Source organism: Hylobates moloch, unplaced genomic scaffold (genome assembly GCF_009828535.3).
Source record: "Hylobates moloch isolate HMO894 unplaced genomic scaffold, HMol_V3 SCAFFOLD_8, whole genome shotgun sequence".
Taxonomy (NCBI): Eukaryota; Metazoa; Chordata; class Mammalia; order Primates; family Hylobatidae; genus Hylobates; species Hylobates moloch.
In genome coordinates this window covers 120,133,187-120,150,673 of record NW_026652283.1, presented here as the reverse complement: position 1 = coordinate 120,150,673, position 17,487 = coordinate 120,133,187, and the positions used below count along the sequence as shown (strand labels likewise).

At 47.9% G+C, this 17,487-nt stretch overlaps 1 long non-coding RNA gene across 1 annotated transcript; it reads left to right on the top strand.

Moving 5' to 3' along the window:
* Positions 1–578: 578 nt before the first annotated feature.
* LOC116472390 (uncharacterized) lies at positions 579–14,191 on the top strand. The gene is made up of 3 exons (XR_004249086.1): positions 579–938; positions 1,432–1,828; positions 11,511–14,191. It is a non-coding gene; the product is annotated as an uncharacterized LOC116472390 (long non-coding RNA).
* Positions 14,192–17,487: the final 3,296 nt, after the last annotated feature.

The following is a 17,487-nucleotide window of genomic DNA, read 5'->3' as shown; positions in this document are numbered from 1 at the left end:
TGTTACAGTAAGGAGAAGGAGAAAGAGCCGCATGGAGACTCTAAATGCAGTCACAGAATGACACCACAGGCTAAACTCAAAGGAGAACACGGAATATTTTGACCGAGGCTTAGAGTCTATAAGTGAGACTTTCAAAAAATGTTTTTCACCACTGGTTTGAAGGGGCAACAAATAAAGGCCACTCCTCGGGCCTGTCCAATCCCAGATTGGGGCTTCTCAGTAAAGACTATTTATAGCTCAGATTATTGCAGCAAGGTTGTGCAACTGCTGCGTGGGGCAGGCAGGACAGCTGTCCCGAGCCCTTGCTGGGTTAGTGACCGTCTGACCGTCTTCTGGCTGCTTCCTGTTGGCTTAGGAGACAACAGAAGAAGGTGGATTTGTTTGTCCATTGAGCAACCTGCCATTGCCCTGCCTGTGCCCCCCTGTCTCCCTTTAAACATTAACAATCTCTTAAAACATTTGGTTTTTGTGCCCAAGGCCAAGGGGATCCCAAGAGAAAGAGGAACAGAAAAGGGGAGGAGGAGGAAAGAAAGGAGCGGGGAGGAAGGGAGAGAGAGTGTTCCCTGCGTCAACAATTTATTCATTCCACAAACATTTCTAAGTGTCCATGGTGACCCAGAAATCACGGGAACCTTGGGGTTCCAGAGCTGAGTAGAACACAACTCCCATCCTTAGGGATTCGCCATCCAGTAGAGGAGAAAGACGTCTAGACAGAAGACAAAAGGGAAAGGAAAAGCTCAATGCTGTGCCTTCAACTCAGCTTCTCCATTTTTTGGAGAAGGGTTAATAGGGGAAGCAGAGAGAGATGAGAGACCAAAGTTTCCAGGGACTTTGTCTCCAGAGCAGAGGGTCTCAAAACTTAGTGAGCAAAAACTGATTCAGAAGACTTGTTGGAGGCGTAGCTTCCAGCTCAGTGAGCCTGTTTCAGCAGATTGGAGGTGGGTCCAGGGTTCTGCATTTTCCCAGCTCTCTGGGAGATCCAGATGCAGGTAGTCCGTGATCACAAGGGGATGGTGCTCTTCCATAGTGGGCCTGGAGAGCCAGAACTGGCAACTGCCTGGCCCCAGAGCTGCCAGCCATGGGGTGGGTCCACCAGAGACTGATGGAGGAAAGAGGAAGAAGAAAGGAACAGGGCACCTCAGAGAGGATTAGGGTGGGAAACGGAAAAAGAGAAAATCCAAGGTGTGCAAAAGAGAAAAGGGATGCCTCTCTAAGGAGGCTAGCGAGTATTAGCGGAGGTGCTAGGGCCGCTCATCCTGGCTGGTGTCCGTGTGTTCGCCACGGACATTGAAAGGTTTTTGGTCTTTCAAACTTGAGGACTTGCCTAACCAAGCACAGAGCAAAGAACAGAAAGCTGACTTTGCTAGATGCTTGGGCATCAAAATCACGCGGAACCAGCCTTTTCTTTGATCCCTCTTGCATTTCTTGCAGATCCCCTGCCTGCAGCACGTGCTGATCTCCAAGGGTGAGGCTGGATGAAGCCAGGGGCTATGGAAAAGAGACTGTTTCAGAGGACTTGACACCATCTTCAGTAATTTCTCTGGTTCTTGGCAGCTCCATTTGGCTGCGTCCCTACCCTGCATAACCCTCCCAGCTAGCCTACTCCAGGGCAGCGTCCAGCAGGTGACCTGAGAGGGCAGCGGCGCACCACTCTCCATGAAGGTTGAGCTCCGATGGCCAACAGCAGTTTCCACCTTGTGGTCTACAGCTCTTCATCCCGATGGCATGGAGATTGATCTCTCTCTTCAGCTGGATTTAGGCCACTGTCTGAGCCCCCGGGGTATGTTTTGTCTGACCCTGGCACCATTCGGTTCTTCTGCAGCATCAGGTACGATGTTCCTGTTTAGCTCAACCCCATTCCTAAGGCGCGTTTCTACTCCTCCACTCCTTTCCAAATGGACATCACCTCCCTCATTCTCTCTCTTTTTTTAAATTTTATAACATAAATATGTATTAAAAATAGAGACGGAGTCTTGCTATGTTACCCAGGCTGGTCTTGATCCCCTTGGCTCACGTAATCCTCATACCTCAGACTCCCTAAGTGTTAGGATTACGGGCATGAGCCACCTCACCTGGTCTCCGCCCTCATTCTTTAAGCGACTGCTCTAGTGTTACCTTCCCTGTGAATTCTTTCTTTCTTTTTTCCCATTTGGAATCCTTTTTATTTTATTCATTTAATTGACAAATAATAATTGCACAAATTTATGGGGTGCATAGTGATCTTTTGATACATAAAAGGTATAGTGATCAGACTGGGATAATTAGCATATCTGTCACATCAAACATTATCATTTCTTTGTGTTAGAAATTTTCAAGATCCTCCTTCTAGCTCTTTGAAACTATATGTTTCTATTAACTACAGTCATCCTATAGTGCTATAGAACACGAGACGTTACACCTCCTATCCAGCTGTCATTTTGTATCATTTAGCAAATCCCCCTGTTCTTTCTCCCATCTTCCCTTGTCCTATTTGAAGTTTTTGTCACGTGGTACTGGCACTCTGTTTGGATATGCACCACCCATTTTACTGCAGGTTCCAGGGATCTAGTCTCATGGGGGTCACTGGGGCAGAATGATTAGGAACTCAGGCTAAACTAATTCAGAATCTCAGCACTGTCACCTGTCAGCTGTGTGACCCCAGGCAAGCTACTTCATCAACCTACTCTCAGTTTCCTTACCTATAAAATGGACAAACAGTTGTACTTACTATTAAGGTTAAATGTAGTTACTATTAAGGATATAACTTGGTCCAGCACCTGAAACATTGTAGCTCTCAATAAATGTTTGTTCTTCTCATTATACATATGCATATCCTTACTTTAATCTCTGTGGATTTAATACAGAGTGGATGCTCAATCATGTTTATGGGATTAGCAATTAAGATATGTACCTGTATCACTGCATCTATCCATTAGTATATTTTAAGAAGGAATGGGCAATTCAATATATCTGTTCATAGATCAGTATTTTATGGTGTTTCCTCTATGCGAGGATTGGTTCACAGTGGAATTATCTACCCAAGCTCGGGCAGTCCATCAATCGCTCTTCTTTTGTGTCCGTTGCTTCGGAGTGCCTTTCTCACTTCTGTTCCCATCCTTATATTTGCTGCCCTGTTTCTGAAGGAGCAAATCAGAAAATGGTGGCTTTTTAAGAGGACCTTAAACTGAGCCTGAGTTGTCTAGAGGAAGACAGCAAAAGAATTCTATCAAGTCTGTTGTAATTCGAATTCCCCCTTTCTGGCTATCAATTTCCACCCTGTGAAATGAGGTGGGAGGAATTAAATGCACTGTGCAGTCCCTATTAATTGCAGTAGTCTGTGATCTTTTTTTTTTTTTTTCCATGGGGGCACTTTTAGCTCAGCAAGGTAAAGCAACGTTAGCAAACGAACACAATTTAATGACTAGTTCTGGCTCTCTGATAAGGATACTCTCAAAAAGAAAACAGGTGCAACCTCTACTGTTTGCCCGATTTGCTGCTTGTCTTTGCACTTGCCTGGAATTACTAGAGGCCGTTTGCATGGCTGAGCTGAATGTCTGGAAACCTGGTTTCTGCCCCTTTGAGTTCAGAAATTTTGAGAAAAGATAACAAGGGTGGACTGAGCTCAGAAGGAACTAAGCTTTTCTTAGAGATTTTAGTCAAATAACAGAAGGTTAAACATGAAGAGGAAATGACTAGTGAAATAGTGAAAAACCAGTAGCAAATCATGTACTACCTTTACCTCTCTTCCCGGAGAACTTGGCTACGAGTCCCTGCCTTTATCATGGAGGCTGAAGGTGTGGGGAGGGACTTCAGCCTGCTCCTCAGCCCTGCCCTGTCTCTGAGACAAGGAGCGCCCCTGGCACCGCAGTGAGATCTCTGCCCTGCCAGCAGGCGGGGCCCAGGCACCGTCCTTTGCCCCATCTCTTCTTCCCTCTACTATTCAAGGTGGCTTACTTTGAATCCATTCTTCCTGTCAGGCCATTGTTCCTTATCCTCATTAAATCTATGTTTCTTTAGAAAAGCATTTAAAAAAATTTATGTATATGCCTTGTGTTAGTCCATTTTGCATTGCTATAAAGAAATACCCAGGACTAGGTAATTCATACAGAAAAGAGGCTAATTTTCCTTCATGGTTCTTCAGACTGTGCAAGAAGCACGGTGCCAGCATCTGTTTTGGGGGAGGCCTCCGGAAGCTTTTACTAATGGCAGAAAGTGTAGGGGGAGCAGACGTGTCACACGGTGAGAGTGGGAGCAAGAGAGAGAGGGAGGAGATGCCAGGCTCTTGTTAACAATCAGATATCAATAACTAATAGAGTGAGAACTCACTCATCACCAAGGGAACCAAGCCATTCATGAGGGGTCCACCCCCATGATCCAAACACCTCCTGCTAGGCCCCACCTCCAACACTGGGGGGGGGTCACATGTCAACATTAGATTTGAAGGGGACAAACCTCCAAACCATATCATATCTCTTCCCCTAAAGAGATTATACTTGGCAGCCACTCACCTAGGCCTGTCCCACCACCCCAAGCCAGCCAGCGCCAGCTCTGGCTCCTGCCTCTTCCCAGTGATCTTGATTGACTGCTGGCAATTGGTGGCATGCTTTCCTGTGTCTTAATGTCAAATTTGGAGACACTAAAGTAAAAGTCACTCCCTAAATGAACCATCCCCTCAGTGAATGTTTCCTGGGCGTCATCTACAAGCCATTAGGCACTATGGGAGGCCCATAGGTAGAAACGGCTGTGGGATCCAGCGGAAGAAGCAACTAGCTCTGCCTTGGGGAGCTGGGGAGGGTTTTGCAGGTAGAGAAAGGAAAGAAGGACAGCCAGGAACAGAATGCAGGGTAGGTGTGTTGAGGGGTGAGAAGCGGAGGAAGTGCGACCTGTTCAGGAAATGGGAGGTCGTTCTGAGGAGCTGGAACACAGCATGCAGGGAAAATGATGGGAGATGACGTCATGAAGGGATGTAAAGGCATTTGGACTTGCCCCTGTTGGCGATGGGATAATCATCAGGTACCTCAGCAAGGAGCTGAAAAACAAGAGTTTTAGGTCTTCCCGTTTAAATTAACCTGTTCAGTCAGCTCGCTAGGGGTATTCAAGTAATTAGAAATGAAGCTTGAGAAGGGATGGTGGGGAAAGCGCCCCCAGGGCAAGCAGTAGGTGTGCTCCAACTGACATATACCTTGCAGGAACCAAGCTTGTTTTACCGCACTCCTAGAATACAGTTGACTCAGCTACCTCCAATTCCTGTCATATTCCACATTTACTTTATGCACATATATTTACTATATTTACATATTCACCGTACTTATCATACTATGATAAATAATTGTAAAGTGCTTTGTAACACACAGAGTGCTCTACAAATGGATTGATAATTTGTATTGTAGTTTTCCATGGGTGTGCTGAGAGGCTCTAGCCAGAATACATATTGCTCAGATACCCTCCTCCAAGAAAGTTGCTCCCTTCAACTTTACTATAAAGCAGAAATATGGAAGTAAGAAGAGATGGGCACAGTCAATCACATCAGCCAACTCTAATTTGGTGACCAATATTGTGATTGTTCCAAATTATAACCCCAAGGCAGTGAAGATAAAGTGTGTTTTGTGGAAGCAGGACTTTTGCCTCGGCGTGGTGGCTCACACGTGTAATCCCAGCATTTTGGGAGGCCGATGCGGGCGGATCACTTGAGGTCAGGAGTTCGAGACCAGACTGGCAAACATGGTGAAACCCCATCTCTACTAAAAATACAAAAATTAGCCGGGTGTGGTGGTGAGTGTCTGTAATCCCGGCTACATGGGAGGCTGAGGCAGAAGACTCACTTGAATCCAAGAAGCAGAGGTTGCAGTGAGCCGAGATTGTGCCACTGTGCTGCAACCTGGGTGAATGAGCAAGATTCTGTCTCAAAATAAATAAATCAATTAAATAAATAAATAAAAGCAGGACTTTGGAGGGCCTTTCATATACTGAGAATTCAATGGTCACTGAGAATTCAAAGAAGGTTATTTGAATCCAGCATTTCTCAAGGTTGATTTGACCACCAAATCTCTTATTTCCAGGGCCACATTGCCTAGAGGCCCTCCAAGATACTCAAGAAATAGTAGAGTCTCTGTCCTATATTTCAAAAGGAAAATGTCCATTTCTGGGGGAAGCTGTAGGTAACCTATAATGTGGGAACTAGTCCAAGAGGCAGCACCAGAAGCTGTAGCTGCGGAAAGCCAGCAGCTCGCCGTCTCTGCGGTCGATCCTTACCCTGTAGCCTTGGGTCTGGTCCGAGAAGCTTCCTCTGAAGTTCTTAGCTAAGACCTGCCCTACTTCCAACCTGCCTCACCCCACATGACCATCTTTTTATTACCAGCCCTGACTCGTAGTCTTATCCCTACCTCCTTAGTATTCCCTTTGCTTGATGTTTGTAACCCTGACCTGGGGCTTATTGTAAGAACTCAGGGAGAAGGACCCAAGGCTACCTTGATAATATTCTCTCATTGATGTAACACCGGCTTATGAAATATCTCTATTCTGTTCTATTCATTTTATTTTTGAGACGGAGTCTCACTCCGTTGCCTAGGCTGGAGTGCAGTGGCATGATCTTGGCTCACTGCAACCTCCATCTCCTGGGTTCAAGCAATTCTCTTGCCTCAGCCTCCTGAGTAGCCGGGATTACAGGCTGAAAGAGTGACTCTGTAGGCTCAGACTCAGACCACGCTACACCGGTTCGGCCAAGAGATCTTTATTGGAGGCAGCAGGCTAGGCTGGGCAGGAGACAGAGAGAGAGAGAGAGCCGTGGGGGGTTTGCTTCTTTTATGCGCAGGAGGGCTGCGTGGATGTTTGTGACTGGTTGGGGCGGGGCTTAGAGCGAGGTGGGAAAAACACCTCTCTCTGACTGGTTTTTCCTTTGTTGGGTTTGCATTGAGGAAGAAGAACCCGGAACTAGGACCCGCAACTGAACCAGCGCCATTAGGGTGCTCCTGTTACCTAACGTTCCTCCCTTTTTTGTTTTTTAAGAAGTGGGGGGTGGGCGTCGCTGTTCGTGTGGCTACTTCCTGCTGAACGGGGGTGTCGTGGGGAAGGGATATTGGAGGACTGTAGGGGCAGAGCAACAGCAGGAGGCCAAGGAAGGCGGCGCTGAAGGTGAGCACTTCCCGGGGTGTGCAGTCATCTATGGACGCGAGCCATCCGTATGGCAGGGAAGGATCTGCTATGAGCCACACATCTTCTTGGAGGGCCTGGAGGAAATCTAAGAAATTACAGGTCCTGGAGGTGGAGGCCATGGGTAGGCGAGTCTTGGTCATTTTCTTCGGTTGCTAGGAGTTGGTAGTGCCTAATGAGAAGCTGGTTAAAAGTCTGGTTAGATAAGGAGGAGATTCGTCGTTGCATGAATTTTATTAAGCAAGGGAGGAGGGTACAAAAGGCCGCTATTCCTAGGAGGGGTCCGAGAAATGGTAGGACCCAAGCTAAAAGAGGCATTTTTAGAGTGTCCCAAAGTGAGAAGCCTGTATTCGTTTCGAGGAGCTTTTGTCTTATGTCATTAAGATTTTTTATGTTAGTCTCGACAACCTGGGACTCATTAATAAAGTAACAACAGCTTTCCTGGAGGAGAATGCATGTGCCTCCTTTTTCGGCTGTCAGGAGGTCTAGGGCTCTGCGGTTTTGGAGGACTACTCCGGCTAAAGAGGTGATTTGTCGCTGCAGGGCGGCTAGGTGTACCTACCTTTAATTCATTAACCTGCGAGACTCCGTATCCGAGGGAGGTGGCCCCTAGAGCGGAGCCTAGAAGTGAGGTTGCAAGGGAGAGGCCAAGGATGGCAGGTATAAAGACAGCCCGTCTTTTTCTTGGGGCCTGATTTATGGGAGGGTGGTTAAGGGCGAAGGCGGTGGTCCCTTCGGAAAGGGTGAGGAGGGTAAGTTGTGGCAGGAGTGTGACGGGGAAGCAGGTGGTATTGATGGAGGGGTTGATTGTTTTGTAAAGAGTGTGGTTACACCAGAAGAAGTATCCATCGGGGGCGGAAGAGTCAGGGTATGAGGTGGTGGTATTACAGAAGGAAGGGGATTCTGGTATGTTTGTGTAGCAGGTAACGGCCTGGGACATGTTGAAGAGGGGAACACCGAATATTAAGGGAGTATTGGGGAGTGATGAATGACTGGTAGTGTTAGTAGTGTTTGGGAGGGCGACAGGAACAGCAATAAGTGGTGGTTTATTGAGGCTGGCACATAGGAAGCAGTTGGAGGGAGAGATGTTAGAGGTGTTTAAGAGTTGGATTCCTTTCTGTAGAAGTAAGAGGCAAGACTGCCGTACTGAGACAGAAACAGAGGGGGAGTCTAGCTGCTGAAGGAGGTCTTCGGCGGCTTGAGAGATGTCGCTGGAGATGCCAGGAAGTGTGAGGAAAGGAAGGGGGGCACTGGAGCATGATCAGGAACTTAGGAGAGCATGTTAGGGGTGAGGTGGTCTTTGGCTGCATGGGGTGGCCCCCTACTTTGACTATAGGAGGGCCAGAGGTGGAGACAGCGCCTTAATACTTCTGCAGAACTGAGGAAGTAGGAGGGAAATGACGAGACACCTACTCACCGCAAGAGGCACCCTGGGCTCCTGCGTGGTGATGGTGTGTGTCGGGAAGAGGTCCTAAGGCCCCGTCAGTTGTAGGCTGCCAACTTAATGAGATCGGCTTTAGGACGGGGTCTGGCCCAGCTCCCCTGAGGGAGCTGGGGCAGTCGGTCGCCCAGTGGCCAGATTGTTGGCACTTGGGGCACGGTCTTTTGGGTGGCCTGGGATTAGGACACTCACGAGTCCAATGACCTTTGTTCCCACATTTAAAGCAGGGTCCAGGGGGTTGGCGGTGAGTGGTGGACATAGAGGCATGGGGTCTGATAGGCTGGGCTGAGGCCTGGAAGGCCTGAGCCAACATCTGGCACTTATGCGTCCTTGTCTGCTCGTCATGGTTGTGGTAGAGTTTGTGAGGATCTCGGTCTGCAGGGTAAAGGGACCTCTGTCTAGCTGTTTTTAGTTTGGTCTGAATGTCTGGGAAGCTTTGTGTGAAGAAATGCTTTGGGGTCTATGTTGTTGGATTATTGGGGTGCCTGTGTAAGGCGGATGAGGAAGGCAGACGGGTTTTTAGGGGAAGTTGGAGGGGTCGGAGAGGAGGTGGGGGCAGGAATTGTTGGCGGTGGCGGGGTGGCGGAAGGGCGAGGTTGGGGATGGTGATATGGCGGCGGTTCATCAGCAGGGTTAAAATCGGAAGTAGGAAGGGGAGAGGGTTGGGAAAGACTTTTGGAGTGGAGGCCAGCCATGACACTTGTTGTGGTTAGGGTTAACAGGGACACATAGAGGTGAGGCTTATCGTCTAATAGGAGAAGCTAGGAATATGGAGGATCTCTGCCCAATCTCCCGTGCGCACAATCATTGTAAGGGCCCTGGGGAATTTCAGGGTCTAGGGTCCCATAAGGGGCCATTCGTTTTGGTTGTCTAAGGGGTAGGTCGGCCAATCTTGCCTGCAGAATTTGATTAAGCGTTTAGGTTTGAGGTCAGCGGCAAGGCCTAGGGTAGCCAGATTGTCTAGAAGGCATTTTAGGAGAGAGTCGGCCGGCAGGGATGCGGAGCCTCCCATAGCAGGGGAAGGGGCAGTGATGGCTAAGAGGGCATCCCCTAATTAGCCGAACACTGTAACCAGGTTCAGAGCCTTTGGTTGGTCATCACCAAGGCGAAGGGACTGAAGGGCCAACAGGATGGCCGAGGGACCGTGAGCCACTTGGTACCAAGATTTTTGTATGTCGCCAACAGTATGGCGTGGAGGCTCAGGCCGGAGGAGCGAGGGGGAGAGGGAGAAAACTCAGTTCACTGCAGGTCGAGGAAGGGAAGCAGGAGTCTGTCGCCACAGTATAGGACTAGGCAGCAGACTACGGAAGGGGACTTACCAAACAGGAGCCGGTGGCGGATGCGCTGTTCGGCGGACGGGAAATTGGGCGAAGGCCAGCTGGGACCTGGTCTGAGTCTGAGGGGGACTGGGGTCCCGCCGGAGGCGGGCAGTCCTAATCCGAGTCACGGCACCAATGAAAGAGTGACTCTGTAGGCTCAGACTCAGACCACGCTACACCGGTTCGGCCAAGAGATCTTTATTGGAGGCAGCAGGCTGGGCTGGGCAGGAGACAGAGAGAGAGAGAGAGACAGCGGTGGGGGGTTTGCTTCTTTTATGCCCAGAAGGGCTGCGTGGATGTTTGTGATTGGTTGGGTGGAGCTTAGAGCGAGGCGGGAAAAACACCTCTCTCTGATTGGTTTTTCCTTTGGCGGGTTTGCATTGAGGAAGAAGAACCCGGAACTAGGACCTGCAACTGAACCAGCGCCATTAGGGTGCTCCTGTTACGTAACACAGGCACCCGTCGCCACACCAGGCTAACTTTGTATTTTTGATAGAGATGTTGCTCAGGCTGGTCTCAAACTCCTGAGCTCAAGTGATCTGCCAGCCTCAGCTTCCCAAAGTGCTGGGATTATAGGAATGAGCCACCGTGTCCGGCCCACTTTCTTCATATTTTTAAGTTGTTGTTTGTTTCTATTGTGGGTGGGAGGTTCTTTTAGGACTCCTTTTGCTCTGTGATATATGTCTCATAGCCAGTAATTATTTTCTTAATTTTATGTGTGCTCCCTAGGGTATAATCTGGTTTTCAATCTTCATGTCGTGTCTGTCTTGTTTTCACCTCTGATGCTTTTGGTTGTCTTCATTTGAAGGCAAGAAGAAACCTTCATCTGTTTTTGCTTTTGCGTTTATGATTAAAAACATGTAATTCTTTTTTTAGTGTGACGTTTTCAGTATCACTCGCACAAAGTGCTCTTCAGAAGTGTTTGTGGTGCAGAAAGCAGCAGTGAACGGGAGCGCTTTCCCCTTTGTATTAGGGAGAGCTAGATTTTCCTGGTCTGGCCCCTTTGGGGTTTTGGTTCCTAGGCTTCTGACTCTAAACTTTAGACACTCCTGGGTTCTCTTTGTAAAGCAAAAAGACAGCTGATTTCTGAAATCACATGATACATTTTAAGTAATTGAATCCCAAACTGCGTTTGAATAAGAAACCATCCTCCAGCTTCAAGCTTTCCCTGCATCAGCATTAGTTTTCATTCAAGTTAAAAATGTCCTCCTGGCTTCCCCTCACTCTACTAGAATTCTTGGTTAATTTCAAAAGCCCCACTTTACTTTGTTTGTTTGTTTGCTTGTTTTATTTTGTTTTGTTTAGAGACAGAGTCTCGCTCTGTCACTCAGGCTAGAGTGCAGTGGCGCCATCGTGGCTCACTGCAAGCTCCACCTCTCCAGTTCAAGTGATTCTCCTGCCTCGGCCTCTGGAGTAGCTGGGATTACAGGCGCGCCACACCCGGCTAATTTTTATATTTTTAGTAGAGACGGGGGTCTCCCCATGTTGGCCAGGCTGGTCTTGAACTCCTGATCTCAAGTGATCTGCCCACCTTGGCTTCCCAAACTGCTGGGATCACAGGCATGAGCCACCACGTCTGGCCCATTTTACTTTAAATAATATAATTTCTTCTATTCTTCCAGGCATTCACCTGGCTCCTAGGGCTTTTGTGCTGTAGGCCTATATTTCCAGCTACTTTTGGAAAAAATCTCTCTGGAGGCCCAATGAGCTTGTCACATCAGCCCGTCCAGAGGTAACGCACATTTCTCTGCCCTCATGTGCCTCTCCCTTGCTGTCTTTAACTTAATCAAGGCCCATAACACCCTCTACAATGCTGAGCAAACTCAGATCCTCCTAGTCTTCATGGAGTCTTTCTTTTTCCTTATTCCATTGGTCTAATCTGATTGAATTTAAATTTTGCACATTTTGCATTAGTAATTCTCTTGCATGAATCTCTTTCCCTTCCTCCCTTCTGCCATCACTGGCTCTTGTCCTCTCTTGACTGTAGAATAATCTCTTCGGTGGTCTTCCTGTGGTCTTCCCTTCCCCTCCACTAAATCTACTCTCTATTCAGTGTCAAGAAAGGCTTAATCAGCAGTGAATACTCTCCACCCAGCCCTTGACCCATTGTCAGTCTCTGGCGTCAGATCCTCTCCAGCAGGGCAAAGTGCAACTGCAGCCAGCTCATGCCTTCAAGAGAAGGACTGAAGATCATTGTGTGCCTGAACCAAGTAAGTCTAACTGCTCCTTCACCAGCTCACCCAGAACTATAGGGGCTTTCTACAGTCGTGTTCCCATGGCTCTGGGAATTCCTCCAGACTTGAACTCTGGTTTGACTTCCCCAGTTTATATCCTATGCTTCATACCAAGATCTCCCCACTTTGCTTGTCCTACAAGAAGTAGCGGCCAGGTTGGACTTTCTGATAAGTGTTGGAGGTTGCTTCTTGGCTCACCCTTGGTACCTTGTTCTACTGGCCACAGCTAAGCTCCACAAAGCCTAGGTGACTGGGACACTGCAACCCAGCCCAGACCCAACACTGTGGCCCTCTACTAGTTGAGCATGGGATCCAGATGAGACTTCTAGTGCTAATACTAAAGACTATGAGGTTTGCAAGGTGAAGTTCACTGGCAACCTCTTATAGTCCATAACAAATATTTCTAGTTTGTTCATTCATTGAGTCATCCAACAAGTATTTATAGAGCAACCATCAAGTGCCATATACATTCCATAGTGTTAGAGATATAATAGGGAAAATGTCAGACAAGGTTTCTACTCATAGAATCCATATTCTACTATTGCAGGGAAAGAGATAGCACATATAGCATCAATGATTGTCGATGATCTTAAATGTCTGAAGACAATTAGCTGTATAAGATGTAAGTAACTGAGAGGGAAGGGCTGTTTTATACAAAATGCTGAAGGAATTAGCTCTGGGAATATGACATTTAAACAAAGATCTGAATGACAAGAAGAAGCCAGCATGCCAATTTTCGTGGGCAGAGTATATTGGGTAGAGAGACCAGCACAAGCACAAAACCCTAAAGTGGGAATGAACCTGGATGAGTCTGAAGGATGGGAAAGAGGACAATGTGGTTGGATTTGAGGAGCAAGGAGGTGAATAAGAGGAAAAATTAAGTCAAACAGGAAGACACAGACTAGATCATGTAAGGCCTTGGTAAGAGATATGGTTTGGCTGTGTCCCCACCCAAATCTCATCTTGAATTGTAGTTCCCATAATTCCTGCTGTTGTGGGAGGGACCCAGTGGGAGATAACTCAATCATGGGGGTGATTACCCCATGCTGCTGTTCTCGTGAGAGTGAGCTAGTTTTCACGAGATCTCATGGTTTTATAAGTTTTTTAAGGGTTTTCCCCCCTTTTGCTCGGCACTTCTTTCTCGCCTGCCAACATGTAAGACATGTAAGACGTGCCTTTGATTCTCCTTCTCCTTCTGCCATGATTGTGAGGCCTCCCACCCGTGTAGAACTGTGAGTCCATTAAACCTCTTTTCCCTTATAAATTACCAGTCTCAGATATGTCTTTCTTAGCAGCGTGAGAACAAACTAATACAGTAAATTTGCATTAGACATTTGCACTTCCCTTTGAAAGCAATGGGAAGCCATGCTCTGCATACCTAGATTAAGAGTGAGATTGGAAACCATGGTGATTGAAGACCTACTGGGAGTGAAGACTTGAGCCCTGAAGGAGAGAGTGACTGCAAAGTTTCTCAGATATCTGCAGCTAGGGATGATATCGGGCTGGGATGCCTGGCCCCTGGGGCTAGTGAGGAGCTCAAAGAAGAAGGAGCAGAAATGGATTCAGGAGAGAGTGAGCAGAGCCTCAATGTTCTGTAAGTAAGTGCTCCTACAGGGGAAGGGTTAGAGAGGTCGGTAGAGGGGCCCAGGATTCCGGGAAGCCGGAGATTCCAGCTCTAAGACATGCTATTGTAGCCTCAAGACAGATGCACAATTATAGGTTACAACAATGGAGTCATTTTGAAGAAGCAGAAATACTCAGTGCAATGGACTGCATGTTAGTGTCCTTCCAAAATTCATGTGTGGAAACCCTAACCCACTATGTGATAGGATTAGGAGGTAAAGCCATTGGGAGGTAATGAGGGTGGAGTTCTCAGGAATACGATTGGTGCTCTTATAAACGGGATCCCAGAGCGCTCTCTCGCCCTCACTCCACCGCGTGAGGATACAAAAAGCCTGCAGTGTGCAGTCTGGAAAGGGCCCTCCCCAAAACCTGACCATGCTGACACTTTGATCTTGGACTTTCAGGCTCCAGAACTGGGAGAAATAAATTTCTGTTGTTTGCATGTCACCCAGTCTATGGGGTACTTTGTTGTGGCAGCCCAAATGGGCCAAAACACCCACATTCATCACTAGCAGGCCCTGGACATATTATCCTATTGATTCTCAGCTCTGCTCTCTTGCACCGTGGGCACCCTAAAACAAGATACATACGTAAAAATAAATGTAAAAATGGCACCCTGATATTTACGCAGGGTGGGCCCCAGGTGTACCTACCATGCTAATAGTATAACTCCTGGCCTCAGGCAAATGGCCTTCTTGACCTTCCAACGGACTAATAAGCAACCCTCCCTTGAGAAGGGCTTTCTCCTTTCATCATTGTTCCTTTTTTTGCATGGTAGATTTTACCTTTGCTAATATGCAATGGTTAAAAAAAAGAAAAAATGGAAAGGAAAAAAAGCAACCCTACCAAATAGAAGGGACTTTGAAAGTGTGAAGACTGCTCAGTTCTCTGACAAGCCCTGCTGCCTCAGCCCACAGTGAGGCACTGGAATAAAATGAGCACTGTATGAAGGATGAATGGGTCCAGTCTCTCTCCTGCAGAGCCCTGCCGTGTGGACAGGGCCAGAGTCATCACTTGGTTCATAAGCTGGAATAGAGCGCCTTTCATTCAGAGTTCCCAGGACACTTCACAGCTGCTAAAATGATCCTAAGCAAATATTTGTAGCCACACAATACAGGTGGGAATATGGAGGTACCAAGAAGAAAAAGGGTTGGCCAAAACCCCCAGAGTCAACTCCAGAGGTAGGACCAGAAGCCAGGACCTGAGCCAGTTCAGGGCTCTGTCAGCAGGATCAGGCCTGGGAAGGGAGGGTGGGATTTCATGACTAAGAAGAGTGGTGATGAAACAAATCTGGGGGGTCCACAGTAACAGCTGGCTGTGAGCCCACTGATTCCTAATCCAGTGCCACTCAGGCAAGTGTGTTCAGTGCCTTGGTGACTTGCAGCTCTAAGTGGCTAGAGAGCTTTAATAATTCAAGGCCTCTGATTAGATTGACAGTGTCTGTCAGAGTGAGATGTGCTGTTGAGTGTTTTCCGTGCTCCAGACAAATTCGCTTATAGTTTCAATTAAGCCCATTTCTTGTATACTGGGGCCTAAAAGGCAAACACACAAAATGAGCATGTGATTGTGCTGTCAAGACAAGGGCGAGCACAAGATAGTCTGCCTACCAGAGGCTGTAGGCTGGAGTCCAGGTTGGGACTCGAAGTCAAGATAAAAAATTGTGCTTGGATATGGTCCTTCAGGGCGGAGACTGCCACATTCTTGTCACTACTGATCTTCAAATAAACAAAACTCCAATAAAATGTTATCAGTTGGAATCAATTGGAATTGATTTGCTGCATGGCAGGCAAGGCAGAAAGGATTTGGGAGGGAGGAAAAGAAAGAAAATAAGCTGGGCTTCAGGACCCATGACGGGCTGCCACCAACACAGCGCTGTCACCCCATGTGGTCCTTAGAGGCTGCTTTGTCCTAGGGCTTCTCCGAAGGCTTGGATCTAAATAGAGGCCTCCCCCAGATGCCAGAAACTCCGCAGAGCTTCAGGGCTCATCAAAAACCTCCCACATGGCCTTGGAGAGGTCAGTGGCCATTCTGGCAATAAAGACTATACAAATTCAAATGCCAATGCCTCCACTGCTAGCTGTGGGATCTTGGGCAAATCACATCGTCTCTTAGTGTCTCATTTCTCTGGGCACAAATAGCCTGTACCTGACAGGGTTGTGAAGTAAGAAGCTGATAGAGTGAAGAAGCACTTAGCACACAGCTGGCCTGCAGCAAGGGCTCAAAGCATCAGTCTTTATTATTATGATTATGCGCCAAGCTCAGGGCACCCCAGAACTTACTAATTTCCACTCCCTCTTCAATGCAGATCCGAATTCACTCGGGTCCAATTTAACTTGGCAGTTACATATAAGACCTCATTCCCAAATTAAAGAGCTTTGGACCAAAGTCCACCTTTGATGGCGGGTGAGGAAGGAAGCCAGGCAGTGTTGACAAGTCCTTCATCACTGACACTTTTGCTCAGCATCAGTCAAGGCTGGCCCTGGGTAAAACCGAGAGAGAGGCCAAATTTGCTGTCATTGAGCTGCACCTCTCTAGCGCCTACCATCCCAGGATTTATGAACCCCACAAGGGCTGGGGCTTTGGCACACCCTGTCACCGTGAATCAGTAGACAGGCTTCCAGTGAAGTCGCCCACCAAGGGAGCATGACTGCAAAAGGGAGTGAGAACCAGCTCTGCTGGGGATACGCGCAGTCTGGAGCTGGCAAGGTGGAGCCAGGGAGAAGCAGAGCAGAGGGGGCCGATCTCCAGGCTGCACCAGGCCGCAGCAATGGAAAGGCATCTTGTATACTGTAGAGGGCCACGCAGATGTTAAGGGTGTTATCCTATGATTGTTACTACTTTTCATTGGAAAGCCAGTTGTTTAATATCAACAAAGTAGTCAACAAAACAAAGGAAACCAGAGAGATCTGGGTCTGTGGCTGACACATGTGCGACTGCAGACGAATTCCATCACCCTTCCGAGCCCAGCTTCCCCCTCTGGGAAGTCCTCAGAGAGCAGGGTTGCTAAATGGACTGAAAGTGATAAGATCTTGTGCCTGTCACAGACAGATAATCAACCAAGGTTCCTTCTCCCTTCTCTCTGGTGAAGACACAGGGTACCTTTTTTAAAAAAATGTAAAAAATGTAACTTCAGAAACTAGAAAGCAAGATTAGCACCAGGGAAAGCTTCAGTGGTGAATTGTTTTCATAGCATCTCTCCTCCCTTCAAAGACCATGCAGACAGGGAGTATCTACTTTGGTGTTGTTCAGCCTTTAGCAGCCATTGCTTGCAAAAGAAGTGGTGTTTGGGAATGCTTTCAATATGCAGAGATGTTTTGTTGGCCCGGGTCCTATCTCTGTGGATTCCAACAGCAGGAGCTTGCAGAAGTGTGTGGAAAGGGCAGAAAGGCTTGCCCAGGAGGCTGAGCTGGAGGAGCCTCAGCGCCAGGCTTTGTGTGTTGGCTGGAACGCTTCTTGCAGCCCTCAGTGGGCGGCAAAGAAAACCACCTACAAGCCGGAGAATGTGAGGGGTGTCCAAGTGCCATGAGAACGTTCTACTCAAGTCCACTTGATAGAGCTGTTGCTCCTGATGGCTTATCCTGTGTCCCCTGCCTGGACTGCTTCCAAGCCTCCAGGCCAGCTGGTCTAGGAGCTGCTGAGAAGCTATGTGTGCGAATTTCCTACACCCTGGCAGCCAGTGGCCGGGCATCTGTCAGGCTTCGGGGTGGGAGTTCATGGAGGGGCGTGGATTTAATCCTTCCAC